This window comes from Lagopus leucura, unplaced genomic scaffold, assembly GCF_019238085.1.
Source record: "Lagopus leucura isolate 7727_CA_CO unplaced genomic scaffold, USGS_WTPT01 Super-Scaffold_100019, whole genome shotgun sequence".
Taxonomy (NCBI): domain Eukaryota; kingdom Metazoa; phylum Chordata; class Aves; order Galliformes; family Phasianidae; genus Lagopus; species Lagopus leucura.
In genome coordinates this window covers 12,890,457-12,905,022 of record NW_024962273.1, presented here as the reverse complement: position 1 = coordinate 12,905,022, position 14,566 = coordinate 12,890,457, and positions in this window count along the sequence as shown.

Here is a 14,566-nt window from a genome sequence, read left to right as displayed (position 1 = left end):
TTCTGAAGTCTTTATCGCGCTACACTCATAATCATTCTTCTAGCAAAGAATAATAATTTACTCTTCCTATTTGGGACCCTATTGCAGACATTAAGAGATGCAACATCCCTCTGAGAAGGCATATTTTATTGGCACAAAAGGCACAGGTAATGTAAATGATAAGACAAAAGTATGTTGAGACAGAGGTGAGCTTTTATGGCATTTCATATTTCTCTCTACTCATGTCTGGAACTTCAAGGTGACTAGAACTTTGCTCATGAAAGTGAGAACCTTGGTCAAAGACATAACTAAAAAAATCTAAAGTGTCATTATTCTTAAGACCTCTGCCTCAATTACAAGATCATACAGCCATCCTCAGTATATTCCACTGAGTTTTGAAGGTGTGTGGTAATTCTGCTCAAAGATAGAAAAAGGAGAAATACTGTAAGGGAAAGAGGAAGGCATGAGAGGGATGAAAGCAGATGTAAATGGAAATTATAAATGAAACATTATTATGTAAGGCCAGTAACAGTTTTTTTAATATAACTAAGATGGGTTACTTTAATAATCTTTAAGGACTTGATTCAGAACTGCGTTACAAACCATTTTTGTGGGGCTTCTGCTCTTGCTGCCTCTGTGTACAACTCACAGGTATTTAAATAAGAAAAGGGAAATTTAGAGTTTTTATTACTTCTTCACAGAGCCTCCTCAGGTCTGGAGAGATGTGTAGTTGCCTCAGATTTATGTATTGAGGAGAGTGCCCAAGCCTTGATAACAGTCTTAGAAAGTGATTACCTCTTGTAGATTTTACATCTGAACATATACACTAGGTATGGCAATTTGGTTGGGGGGGTGGGAGTGGAACATATACTATAAAGTCTCTCATGCACAGAGGAGCGGCTGATTAGATTCATGAACTGCAAAATTGACTTTCTCCCCTGGTTCAGCTGTCAGGTGCATTTTAGAAATGACCACTCTTCCCTTACAAACAGGCAAGAATGGGAAAGAATGTCCTTCACAAGTGAGGTTGGGACTATCTAGGAAACCAGAAGGCACTGCTTCTGGTTTCACAGGCACATCTTAGCATGAGAAAAATGAGGGAAATGCTAAAAAATTCCAAAACATAGAAGGAAAGTCTAAGGTTATGATATTTCAGTTTAAGGTAATGATCTTCTGCACTTTTACCTTAGTCATTTGACTGAGCTCACAGATATTCAAAAATATGCAAACTTTGATCTTTTTTTGAACAGGTGAGGGGGGAAAGTCATGCCACCTCTAAGTCTGTGAGCTAACTCCTGCCACTGAAGGTAGCCTAATATCTGAATTGTTTCTTATCTTGAGGACAGAAACATCCCTGGTGAATATGTTGGCCTTTTGAATGTAAAAGATAATATCAGCTTCCCAGCTAGGGAATGCATCCAGGTTATTCCTACCCTGGAACAAACCCCACACCAACTTCATATTGTTATGGGTAAGCACCTACTGTGTTATCCGCCTTACTGGGGAAATCTGAGGATAAAACTCTATTCTAATAAGAACAGGTGCTAGATCATCAAAGGATTTGGTAGATACTTAGTCTAGGACTTGGCAAAAATGCCATTTCCACAATGTGAAGTAGATCCAAATAAAGTGGGACCACGTGGGAGATCACAAGCAACTCGATGGTTTGCAATAGCTACCTCCATAAGAGCTGCTTCTGTCCTTTTCCCAGAAAAGCTCAGGATGAAAGTCTGACCACAGATGCAACACTGTCTCTCTCTCTTTCCTTTAGCTCTTGCTGTTTCTCCTTATAGCATTGCATTGCAAACCTTTAGTGGCTGCCTTCATGCTTTTCTTCATTCTTTGAAGAGGTTGCATGGGGAGGAGAATCAGAGCATCATTTGTCAGTCTTGAGCTTTCTTTCATAGGGTTTGCTTGCCTTCTGTTCCCAGAATATTCACTGTTGAATAGCAGAATGAAATCCTTACTTAGTGTGATCTGCCCATGTCTGATAGTAGAGAACTGATCTTTTTTTCAGACAGGTGAGTTTAAGGCTTTTGTCATTTACCAGACCACTTCTTTTCCCTACTGATAGGCCACAGTGTGTGCTACAGAGATGAAGCCATATCATCTTCTGCAGACAAGTGGAGCCAAAGTAATTTCTAGATGAATAGCACAAGAAAAAACACTAATTAAGAAACTCTCAAATTTCTGTATTTAATACCTATGCAATACCTATTTAATATCTATCTAGCGAGCTTATACGATGCTTACATTGAATATTTTAAACACTTATAGATTAGAGACTTCACAATGGTAATCCTGAATCAAATTCCCTTTCAATTTTTTTTTCTGATCTTCCCTTAAACACATCTAAATTGTTTGCATTCAAAGTTTTAGAGCCTGATGACACATTCCTAGAGGAACTTATTTTGACCTTTCCTCCTCCCAGTTTCATTTGAAGATCTTTAATTTTTGTACTTGACTGGATGTACTTTTCTCTGATACATCTATTCAGCATCCACACAAGTACATGATAAGATTTCTTGTGTTGCAGAATTCAACAGATTATCGAGATCAATAGTTCCTGATGGGCCTATCTTCCCTGAATTTGTCTAATTTCTTTTTGAGCCTATTTACATACCTCAAAGTTATGCTCATAGCATGTATGTACTGAGTGAGAAAGCTCTTCTGATTGCTCTAAAACTACCAATTTTTTTCTTGGTTCCTTTTGCTGGGAAGTTCCAAATACCTCATTTCTGTATTTTTCTTCTTTCTGTCTCTAGTGTTTTTATGGACCTCTGCTACAGTCTCCTGAGTCATCTTTACCCAGGCTGAAGAGTCCTAAATTATTAATTTTGCTTACTGAAGAAGCTACTCTGAATCTCTGATAGTCTGTGCATCTTCTCTGCTCGTCTTCCCTCTTCCTCTTCTGTGGTCCTTCCAATAGATGATTGCAATTGCATGTGGCATCTGAGAGCTGGGCAGAGAATTCGTGCATTCACCACATTCAATCACTGTCTCTAAAATTACAGACCACAAATGAATGTAAATGACTTAGGATTCAAGACCTGAAAGTACTGGACGTGTACTTACTTCATAATATCACTTCCTTATAAATGTATGTTCCATAAGTGCATGTATGCTTCTCTTTTCTTTATACGTGCTGTCATCTTTCTTATTTTTTAGAGATAATATAATTACACTCTCCTGTTGGATCTTCCTGAATTGCTGAAGTTTTTTCACTTGCATTTCAGTTTAAAGTGACAAGTTCAAATGAGCATAAGGGATTTAGATGCTCAGTTTAAGGGCATCTCTGTCTTTGGGAAAAATCAATTCTTGATGATTTGATGAATTGAAAATGAGTTCCAATACATTTCCCTATCATGATTCAGCTACATCCCAGGCTAATAATAAAGGAAAGTTATCGCCTGCTAGTTCCTTGAAGGCATTCATGGATTTCAGCTCATTTTTAACCTGATAAATATTCACATTACAAAATCTGTATAAATTTTTCCTGGCACTTGGAGTTTCTTATCATTCTTACCTGAATTATCTTTAGGGAGACAAACTTGAGAGTAGATTCCCTGCATCTTAGGGTGGCACTTTGAAACTTCAGTACATACTGTGGAATGTCCACAACTGACTGTTCTTCTCTTCAAGGTCTACAGACTATGCTCCAGTGAGAGGAGACTGTGATTTACCACATAAATTATCATGACAAATCTACAGCCTTATGAATAATACATAGGAAGGATGGGATGGGATATCTGTTGTCATTTCTGTGGATGTTACTAGTAACCCGTAAAGTCACTCCTCTGGGGATGCTGTTCTGAAGAAGCATGATGCTAAGGTTGCAGAGCATCTTGCTTGGCATGTAGAATTGCTGTTTATAATGCAGGTTGAATTTGCCAGCACATGCACAGTTTAAAAAAATAAAACTAAATGTAGAGACAGAAGTAGAAACAGCCTTTGTGCTGGGAGGAAGAAGGAAAAATGATGATACCATAACATGCTTCTTGGCAAATAATCATTTAGGAGATATTAAGAAAATAAGTGCAATATGACATGGAAGTGATCGATTTTTTTTTGTTTAGTTTTGCCCTAAGGGGAATGTCTTTTATTCAGCCATGCGGTTGAATAAAATATGAACCACCCAGTTTTGCTTCGTACTTCTGTGTTTTTATTAAAATGTTCAAGGTTTAAAACTTCATAAATTGGTAAAGGAAAAAAATGAATCTAGGGATGGCAGTGTTTCAATCCAATCTGTACAATAGCAAGAGTAACACCAGGACTGCAGGAACACATTTGTTTAAGCTCATATTGCTGTGACAGAGAGGTTCTACTCAAAAAGTCCATGACCCCACTGCATCCAGAGGCAATCAGTTCTCCCAAACTTACTGCATGCCCTTGCCTCAATATTGTCTATATCTCGTTGCTCTGAATCTTCATTTTATTCAAACTGGGCTGTTTACTAATATGGGTGTGTGATTGCTATAACTAGAGGGAGCCTCTTAAATTAGGGTCTAACATGGGATTTACTTTTTGGAGCAGATAAAAGTATAGTGCTTTCTGGTCAGTTCTCTTCTGCTCTTTATAGGTGAAAACACTCTGGATTTAGATATACATGGAACTAATGTGATGGAGAAGATTATTAACATTTTGTGTTGGATCATTAAAACTGTATTTCTCTTTGTGACTGTTGAGTAAAAAATAGACGGAGTGGACACAACACTTGAGTTCTTGACAAATTTCATTCTAGCTATTTGCTGTGATGTTACCAATCAGAAGATGTGTGCATAGAACATAAAAATAGATATTTAAAAATTAGGAAAATATAAGTGGTCGAAAGTCATTAGTTAATCCCTTTTTCTTTCTCTCCAACAAAAGTAATGAGATTGGCTTTGGTATTAAAAGATCATTCTGGTTGGAAAGGACCTTAGTAGGTCATCTAGCCTAACTTCCCTCTCAAAAAGCAAGATCAGCCCAAATGTTGTAGAATTTTATTCTTGTGAGGCTACGTGATGAATTTAAGAAAAAAATCAAACCTTGATTCCTTCTCTGGTATTCCATGACTTGTCATCCACGCTGATCGAGAAGGAACCTGAAGTCTTCCTGCCATTTTAGGCTAGGCTGACATCACAGAGCTCACAAATGTTCTATCTTAAGCTTAAATGTGTTGGTGCCCCAGAAAGACACCGTAAAAGGTAGTACTCAGCCCTTTTCTGTTCTGAAGAATTTTATTTTGTGAGAGTTTAAATATCCTCCAACCACAGAATAAAACCTTTGGACAATTTTAGCATCTCTCTCCAGGTTGTTCTGTAGGGAAGAGAGGTCCTTATTGGACCTTTGACATCAAGTTGTCTGGCAAAGCCTAAGCACATAATTAACCTGAGCAAAACAATGGGGGGCACACATTACATTCTGATGTGTGTGGGTAAGATCATGATCAGATTAAATCAAAACAATAAATGGACCCATCCAGATATCCACATCTCTACTTTTTGCCCAACAGCAGCTGCTGAGAATAGTTTAATTCTGTTTGCAGTTTAATCACCAGCATGTTTACAAAGGGAGGACAGTATTTTTATGTATCTAGCAAGTAAATTTATCAAAGACAAATGTAAGTTCAGAAACAGAGTCTGCTCACACCCAGGTTCAGCAGACAGGGTCAGGGGCATTAAAGGTATTAGAAGGATTAAATGTGCTAGCTGAGAGAAAGCTTTGAAGAGTTTCATTAAGATTGAGAGAGATGAATAATATTAAGCCTCATGATCATACATGTCATTTTGGGAGAGAGGGTATTAGAAATGGAAGCAAACATCATTAACAGCAACTAAAGGAACAGTTTCATCTGCATGCATAAATATTTTAGCCCTTGCTTTTCCTCTGGGTAGGTCATTAAAGAAATGCTTGAGAAAAAAAATAATAAAAGAAAGAGGATGAAACATTCAGCCTAAAGGCGTTTAACTGGAAAAATGAGTGCAAGGTTAAGGAATGTAGGCAGAAACAAGAGTAAAGGGCCAGCCTTTGTTCACTTTGAAAGAAGTGTTAGGTTTGTGATGTTTGTACAAACAAGGAACCTGGCTGTGCTATATCAAGGCTGAAGGTTCTGAATGGCAGTATATAGATGAGATTTGTTACTGCCTTGTGACATACTTTAAACCAGCCTGCAGATACACCTGGACCACTGACTTTAATGCGTGATTGGGAGCAAAGTCTTGAGGATGTGATTTTTATAGATGATTGCCCAGAGATACCTCATCTGGACTTTTGCCTTTGAAAAGCACCAACAAGCTGGTTAAAGTGAGTGGAGGTACAATCTGGAAAGTTTGGGCTTCTTACCACTTAACTCATGAGGACAACGCAGGGCAAGAAACCATCAAGTTGAAATTCTTTTTCAGAACTAGTAACAGAGATATCTCCCAGTAGCCTCCTTGATGCGTCAGTAAAGTCACTATCTTGTCACTATTCCAAAGCTTGAAAAGGATTGTCTTTGCTGTAGTAAAATGCAAATTAGCTTGACCGGGCTTACATCCACAGCAAGGTCTCTTTTGGAAATGGCAATAAAACGTTTTGTAGGAACCACCTTCTCTTTTCCCTGTCAGGAATGAATATCAGTTGAGAGTGATGCTGCTCTATCTGTAAAGTCAAAGCTGGCAGGTAATTTATCACCTTACATTAAGTTGACTCATTAGAAACTATGGAGGCTAGACATTCGTATCGTTCCTGTTACTCTCATTTCACAAAGCTTCCTGTCCCTCTGCTTTGTCCTTTGTTGCTAAATTGCAATTATCATGGATCTTTGATCTCTTCACCTGCAGGTGACCCACTCATCCGTCACTACGGAGATTATTTAGGCAGTAAAAATCCAAGACTTTCTGCAGATTAAAATAACCTTTAAGGCTTTCACCTGATTGTAGAACAGCCATACAGGTTGCATCAGGAGGCTGGAGGTGACATTGCCAGCTCGAAGCAGTAAATGATCTTTGCTGATTTAAAAATCAGATTTGATTTCAAGTAGTACTTGTTTGTGGCTTATACAAAATTTTCCTTTTCAGCTTTTGTTCACGTCTTCTTTGTTCTTTTATTGTAAATGGCAGCAATTGAATGGCCAGACATTATCATTCTATAGGAAATGCTAAAAATCACAAATAACCTGTACCTCAAGTTGGTTTGTTAGAATTGGACATGTAAGTGGACAGTTTCTGTCATTTTGTCCTAGTCAGCTGGAATGTGTGCAGTGTATCCAGAGCTTTCAGCTGGATTTGCTGTACGTGGACTGAATAGCTTGACAGCATGAAGATAGTATGTCTATTCAGCATTTCCTAACAGCGTGGTACTTATTAGAGATCTGGGGTACAACTGATTTGGAAAGTTGCTGTGAACCTATCAAGGTTTTTTCTGGATGTGAATCAGACCTGTTAAAGCTGTAGTGCAGGCTGAGTATACAGAAAGGCCAGAGAAAAGTAGAGAAAAATCCACTTGGGCTCATTTCTACAGTGAAAAAATATAACTTGCCTTGAATAATGACTATTTCTTCCCTCAATATCAGCTTCAACAATTCCATTTTGAGTTCAATTTCATTTATCAGAATTCATTTTTACCTGCAGCGAGTTGTGTTTCAATCTACAACTTAGAAAAGAATAACAAAGAATCCAGCACTGAATTCTGCTGTCTTACAGATGCTAAAATGGTCAGAGAGCACAACTCTATCCTTATGAGAGATTTTTTAATTTATTTTTTCTTTCTTGTTTTTATTTTATTTTTTTAATTTTTCAGCTTAAACTTCATTTTTGAGAGAGCAATACACAGTGGTAACTCTCCAAAATTTTAATTGAACTTGAAAGTTGCTATTTGTTCACACTTCACCACTGAAAGGGGCAAAAGGGAGGCAGATCAGAAATTACCATGTTTATGACGCATTGCTAATGAATGTGAAATGCCATCCTCTAGCAATTTTCTTAAGCTCCGTGCTTAGTCTTGGCCATTTATAAGTTCTTCCATGGAATGAGTCCTGCACTACTGTAGTGCTAGCACCAGCCACGTTTATTCTGCAATTTACATTGAGGTATCTCAGATATTTGAAAACCTGGAATTTCCAAATGCAAACATTTTGTGCCTGGATCTGAGTAACATTCATATTTGGGAAGAAAGGGGAATGGTTATGATAACAGCATGCAATTGTACAGGAATCTGTACCCAGAGTTGTACGTTTGATTATTTACAGGGAAAATCCAGCCCTATTATCTTATAAGTGCCCACTGGATTTGATGAGGAGCAATACAAATCAAGCATATGCAAACAGTACTTCTTATAGCTGTAGGAGTGTTCTAAAGCAGTATGGTTGGAAGAAACTACTTCTAAAGTAGCAATCTACAGAGGTCTAGGCTCAATTACTAAGGCTACAGTAAGTCCTAAGCATTACCTCCTCACTTTAAAGCCCCTAAAGCTGAAGAATTCATGACATCTGATGTAGGAGTGGAGTACCTTTATGAAGGATGTTGTGCCACTGCAGCTGAACCCCGTCTGCACTGAAGTCATTGCAGTGCTGGCTTTGGACCTGAAGCCTCTTTCTGCTTCAGGAATCATTGATGTTCATGTAACTGGACAGTCACCAGTTTTCCATCAACTCCTTTAGCTGTCCCACCGCACAAGGATGTAAGTACCAGTGGCAGCACAAGGCTGAGGGTTAAGGCTTGCACATGTTGAATGGGAAGCTAAAATTAAAAAGACAGTGATTGTCTTCTAAACTGTGGCACACTTGATGTTCTTCTCATTATATAGTGTTGAATTTGGAGTAGTCATGAACTTCTGATCCCCCCCAGTCCAGAGCATTGCTACTGTTACGAGCTCTGGAAACAAGTGTGGATGTGGGTAGGGACCTGGAGAAGACTGACTTGCCTCTGTGTGTTGCCTGCAAACTGTGTTCAAGAAGGACACGTATCTACTGGGCTCCTGTTAGAAAGGCTTGTCAGAGGTGACAATGAAAATTTCACACTTTGCTTGGCAGTGCATCTCATGGCTATTACCCTTTTGGAAATGGGACATGTACGAGAATGAAGCAGCTGTTATTTTCTTCTGAGGCAGATACTGTAAGGCACCTAGCATCAGCACAACTATTTAGGCCATTTGTGCTGAGCTGCACCGTCCACACTGTAATAACACTTTGGGCAGCCTTATGCAGTAAGGGCTGCAATAAGGTGTGAAATAAAGATTTACTGGCATAACTTTCCAAATGCAGTCTCACAAAGGAGTTCATTACAGTTCCATTAAAGCTGTGGAGTTAACATTAAAACAGCCAAGAAATGAAAAGAGAAAAAAATTAAGGCTCCTGCAGTGGCATTAAGTCGGTCACACTGCACAACTAACATTTACTGTTTCTTGCTCTGGGTCAGATTGTACAACCGTCACTGTTGGCACAGTTGCCTGACTATAGGCATAGGACCTGCAGGTCTCAGAAGCTGTCAGCCCATAGGATTAGGAGCTCTGCCTAAGTGGAAGAGACTTTGTTCAGATTGGTGAACACCATCCATCTTTCACAATCCCCAGCTCACAGTATGGCTGGAAGGTGTGGAGTGCAAGGAACTTAATTGGGTCAAACATTTCAATTTGTATCAGAAAGCCATTTAAAAAGGAAAACGCTGCTCGTGTATCTCTGAGGGCATCCACTTTGCTCCTGTCAGTGCTGGCTCTCCTATTGATTTCTAAGTGCTTTCAGTCTTGGCCTCCAGCAGATCTAAAGGGACATTTCTTTTTCAAGGAAGCCGTGATTTATTTTCACATAAACATCTTGATTTGTCTGAAGATATTGGGGAATTTTTATTATTATTGTTCTTCAAAATATTGTAGGGAAGATGTTTTGAAATGAAGAAAGCATTGTTTTTGTATATTTTCTGAGCTGTGACACATTTTCAGAGCCAACATGCAGAAATGTCATCAGTTCACTGTAAAGGTAGGTTGGAAGTTGATGGAAATAAACAGTTCTATGAATTCATTAAATCAATTTCTTCCCTAGCTTTCCATATGTATATATTTTCAAATGCAAAATTTTTATCCACAACTGGGATGGGAAACATTTTCCTTTTGCAGCAGATCTCATAAGATGGAAAAGCTGTTGGCAGACCATCAAGTCTTTCCAGGATAAATAATAATCTCTGTGTCAAATTTCAAGAAACATCTGGAAATCTATTTTAAGCTATGCATCATCACTTTCCTGTTTTATTCTTCTGTATTTCTGCCTGTCTTTGCCACCCTAAAAATCTGAAAGATGAAGTCATTTAGATGTTCAAATGAATGTACAAACACAGCCATCAAATTTAGGCAACTTTATTCGCTTTATTAGCAAAGTTTTCAATATCAGTCTGTCTTCCTCGTCCTTCTGTAAAACCTCTCACAGGAGTAATAAGGAAACTAATCCCCATATATGAGAAACTAAAAGCATTTGCAGCAATATTTCTTACATGGGGAAAGCACGGGCCTATAGTCTAGGAGGGTTTGGATGTTTTCTGGTTCTGCCACAGGCTCTGGTTTTGTCTTTAGGCAGGTTCTGTGATCTCTGCTCCCTGCTGTTTTAGGAAAGTGACACATAGCTTTTGAGTTGCCTATTGATCTTTTAGATCTGTGACATAGGATTGGGGTGAACTGTGGGGAGTTAGTCTCTGACTTTAGGGGTGTCCCTAAGTCCCATGTGGATACACGACACAGTCACAAATATTGATTTTTATGTGCAACCTTCAGTGAAGGCTACAAAACTGAGGCCATAGAAATTTAATGTATTCAAACTGCAGTGCTATGTGTAAGAGGATATGATTTAAGGTAATGCATTTTAACACAGCATTATACACTTGCCAAAATGATTTTCCTTATAGTTATAGTCCTGGTTTTAAATGACAGAACATCAAGACACATCTTGAATTAACTTGACTGAAAGCGTTTCTGTGATAAATAGCTGGTGCAATGATGCGGGGTGCAACTGACCCAGGCTCTGCAATGATATCTTGTTTGCCTCATGTCTTGAATATTACTGTGGATACTGTGGGGTGGTAAAGATGATGGCTTGAATCATGAATAATGTTTTGGTCTGGGCGTTGCATATCTATGTGCAGATGAACAAGAGGGAGGAAGAATCCTCATAGCTGGATATAGATGATATTTGGGGCTGGTGGTAGAAAAACAACATGGATTCATAGATATTCCAAGTTGTAAGGGACCCATAAAGATTATGGGCTCCATCCAACTCCTGGCTCCACAATAGAGATGGTGCCTCCACACTTTGATACTTTGTAAAGGGAGAAGGCAGCTGTCCTATATGGTACCAGTTGCTCCAGTAACATGATAGGAGTCTCTGGGAGGCACATTCCCCACATTCTGAGTGAGAGGGACAGAGTTTGGTGGGGGAGTGGCTGAGGAATGCCTTGCCTGGAAGCTCTGTGCATTCAACCTGAGCTATGCCAGGGAGTTCAGTTTCAGAGGAAAACTTCCCTTGAAGCACTGCTTCACCAGAATGTTCTTTTCAGGTGTAGCATCAGGGCTGGGACCATGGTGTTCATGTACCCCCTTCCACAGGGTAGAGAAGCCTGCCTTCAGCACAATCCTTTTCAAATCAACAGCCCTTAGAGAATGCAAGGAAATCCAAGAAAATATTAATTACAACCAAAAGTACAAATGCAGCAGTCAAGTCTTTTGGAAGAAGTGATTTATCTGACTAAGCAGCATCATTAATTATCAGTTTATCAGTGGCTTGACATAAAATACATAATTATATTGGTGAATCATTTAATAATTAGGGCACAAGTTAATTGCCATCAATCACCAGCTGAATAAAATCTCCATGAAGCAAACAATGGCACCCCAGTGGAGAGGCAATTTTAGCATATTTCTTCAATTAATAAAACCAACATAATTACAGTGGTCGACAAGTGTGCATGTGATTATGAGAAGGAATGAGTAAAAAGAGTTTTGACGAACTGGTGGCAGTAAATCATCAAGACTCAATGATTTCCTAAAATATTTTTGTATTGAAAAAACCACAGTCTGAAAAAATTAAAAAGAAAGGAACGTATCAAAAATCGGACTGGAATAGAAATGAATGGATGTTACTGAGTTATTCTCAGCACACCTGTGGGGAGATGAATGAATAACTGCTTCTAGAGAGTTGCTTGTTTTTTTTGGAGGGGGAGGGGGAAGATGTTGTTGGTCTTTTTCTTAATGATGTTGCAATTCATTGTCTGGATGGGGAATTTGGGCACTGAACAACTCCAAAAATGGATGGTACTGCCAAGAAGAATTCTGAATTAACTGCTTTCTGCCACTCAGCCCCATCTTCTCATATGACAGTTTCTAAAAATTGAATGCTTAGGAATCTTTCCCTCCTAGGTTTTGAATCTTGATTTCATTTATTTATTTTTTTAATTTTGTTCGGCTTAGTGAAGTACTTAAAAAATGATAGCTGAAGCATAAAATATGGGACTCCAAGAGCTGAGAATAAGAAAGCAATCACACGTGTTGCCAACTTGGCAGTAGGTGCAGGGACTGTAACATGGAACACGCCAGGAAGTGGTGCTCCTCCAGTCACGGCTCTGTGTCACATCTAATTCCCTGAGTCCCCACTGTCTTTGGTTTTAACTGACAAGAGGTGATGTCACAGCCGGGTAAACTCAGACAAACTGGCTATTCAGAAGCGATTAGGAGAGAATTCTGTTTTCTTTCCAGTGGTTACACCTCCATTATGAATAAGTAGCAAACTAAGGAAAATTATTTAGATTTATTCAATTTATTTTTCAGTAATTAAAGTGAGAATGAGACCACTTTCACCTGTACTCAATAGGAGAAGCAGGCAACAGAGAAGCCTTGTAGGCTCATGGTAGTCCTTTGGAAGAGTCTGTTTTTATTCTGAATGCAGAATATGGCGAGCCAGCTTATAAAGCTCAGTCAAGTGTTTGCACACATGGAGTGAACCCAGGAAGGAGAATCCAGATCAAGTGAAATGGGACGGATTTTCATAGAATTGTTGAGATTGGAAAAGACCACTGAAATCATCTAGTCCAACTTCAGCCCACCCCCAGCATGTCCCTCAGTGTCACATCTACACGTTCTCTGAATGCCACCAGGGACAGTGACTCCACCATCCACCACCACAGCCCAGGCTATCTTCCCACTGTTGGCACTCGTTGTATAAAGATCTGTACAAATACAGGATTGGAGATCACACAGAGTCAAAGTAAGAACACTCTCTTTTGAGAGGAATTGTCTGTGGCACTCTGTCACCATGCTGGGACTACAGCACCACACTTCTGCCATGTCCAAGGTGCCTTCCAGTACCTATGCAATATGAAAAGCTTCTTAGTATGAGTGGAGGTCACAGAATCCATCATTATTAATTGGACTGTTCTTGGGTAATCTTTTAATTTTCCTCAGCTTTGTGCAAAGGTACAGAATAGGAGAAACAGAAGGAAAGAAACTACAGTGGTTATAGAGCCTCAGTCCAATTAGACTACTTTTTGATATTTTAGATAGCAGAGATTAATGTGAAATGTAGACAGAACATTAATCATCCAAAATTGGCCTTAACATTTAAATCAGAGTACTGAAAACCCAGCTGGGTCAACTTGTTTCAGATAAGAACTTTCCTTATAAAAATCCTCAGCCATTTTCAAAGCTGTTCCTTAGCAGAGGTGATGGTATACATTCATCTGTGAGGACTGGAAGTCTTAGGAACCACTGGCTGGTAGGTGTTCCATCACTCCTCAGGCAGAACTTGTCCTTTTGTCACTGACATTAATAACAATAACCATTATATTAATTCCAGTCATTAATTGTTAAAGTGTCCTAAACATTGTCATTTTATGATGACAGAAAAGATCAATTTGAGTGGGTTGGACTGTTCACTCTTAGATGACATGTGGGTGAGCAGTGATGTTACTGTGACACATGGAGTGGTGGGTTAGGATTCCTTGGCTCACTTGAAGATATCTTGAGCAGAGTGTGAAAAAAAAATGAGGAAGAATTTGTCCCTAGGTGGCAGCATGGATGAATGGGCTAAGGGTTAGTACTTGGGGTGAGGAATGGCATGGAAACCATGCAGGGAAAATAGAGATCTGTAGTTAAACTGGAAGGATGTATTGAGAGGGAACCCAAAAGCTCCTGTCCTGAAACTGTGCCTAACAGCTTGAGTGATGGAATACAATTATTATTATTGATCTGAGGCTAATGTTGAATGAGGAGATGCTGTAAAAGTGCTGGAGAACAAAAATGGGAACATAATTTGGAAAAGGAAATAATACGCAATTCAACAATGTGATAGTAAGGTGCTCTGCTTGTCCTGAACGATGTGGAGTGCAAATGCAAAGAAGAAAATAGGCAGGTACTATTTCTAGGATAGTGGGAGAAAGGATAAAAAATAAAGCAGTTTCAGACCATGAAAATAATACAGATCTCATTCTGAGACATAGATTAGGGAGGTTTCCTGCAGGATGTTTGTATAACCATCCTTGGGAACCAGTAAGGCCTCATTGTGTTGTCAGGTTTTTAGTTTGGAAACCATATTTTGTGTGGTGCAGCCTAGAGAAGTGATAACCAAAGGCAGGTGTGTGCATGGCAATCTACT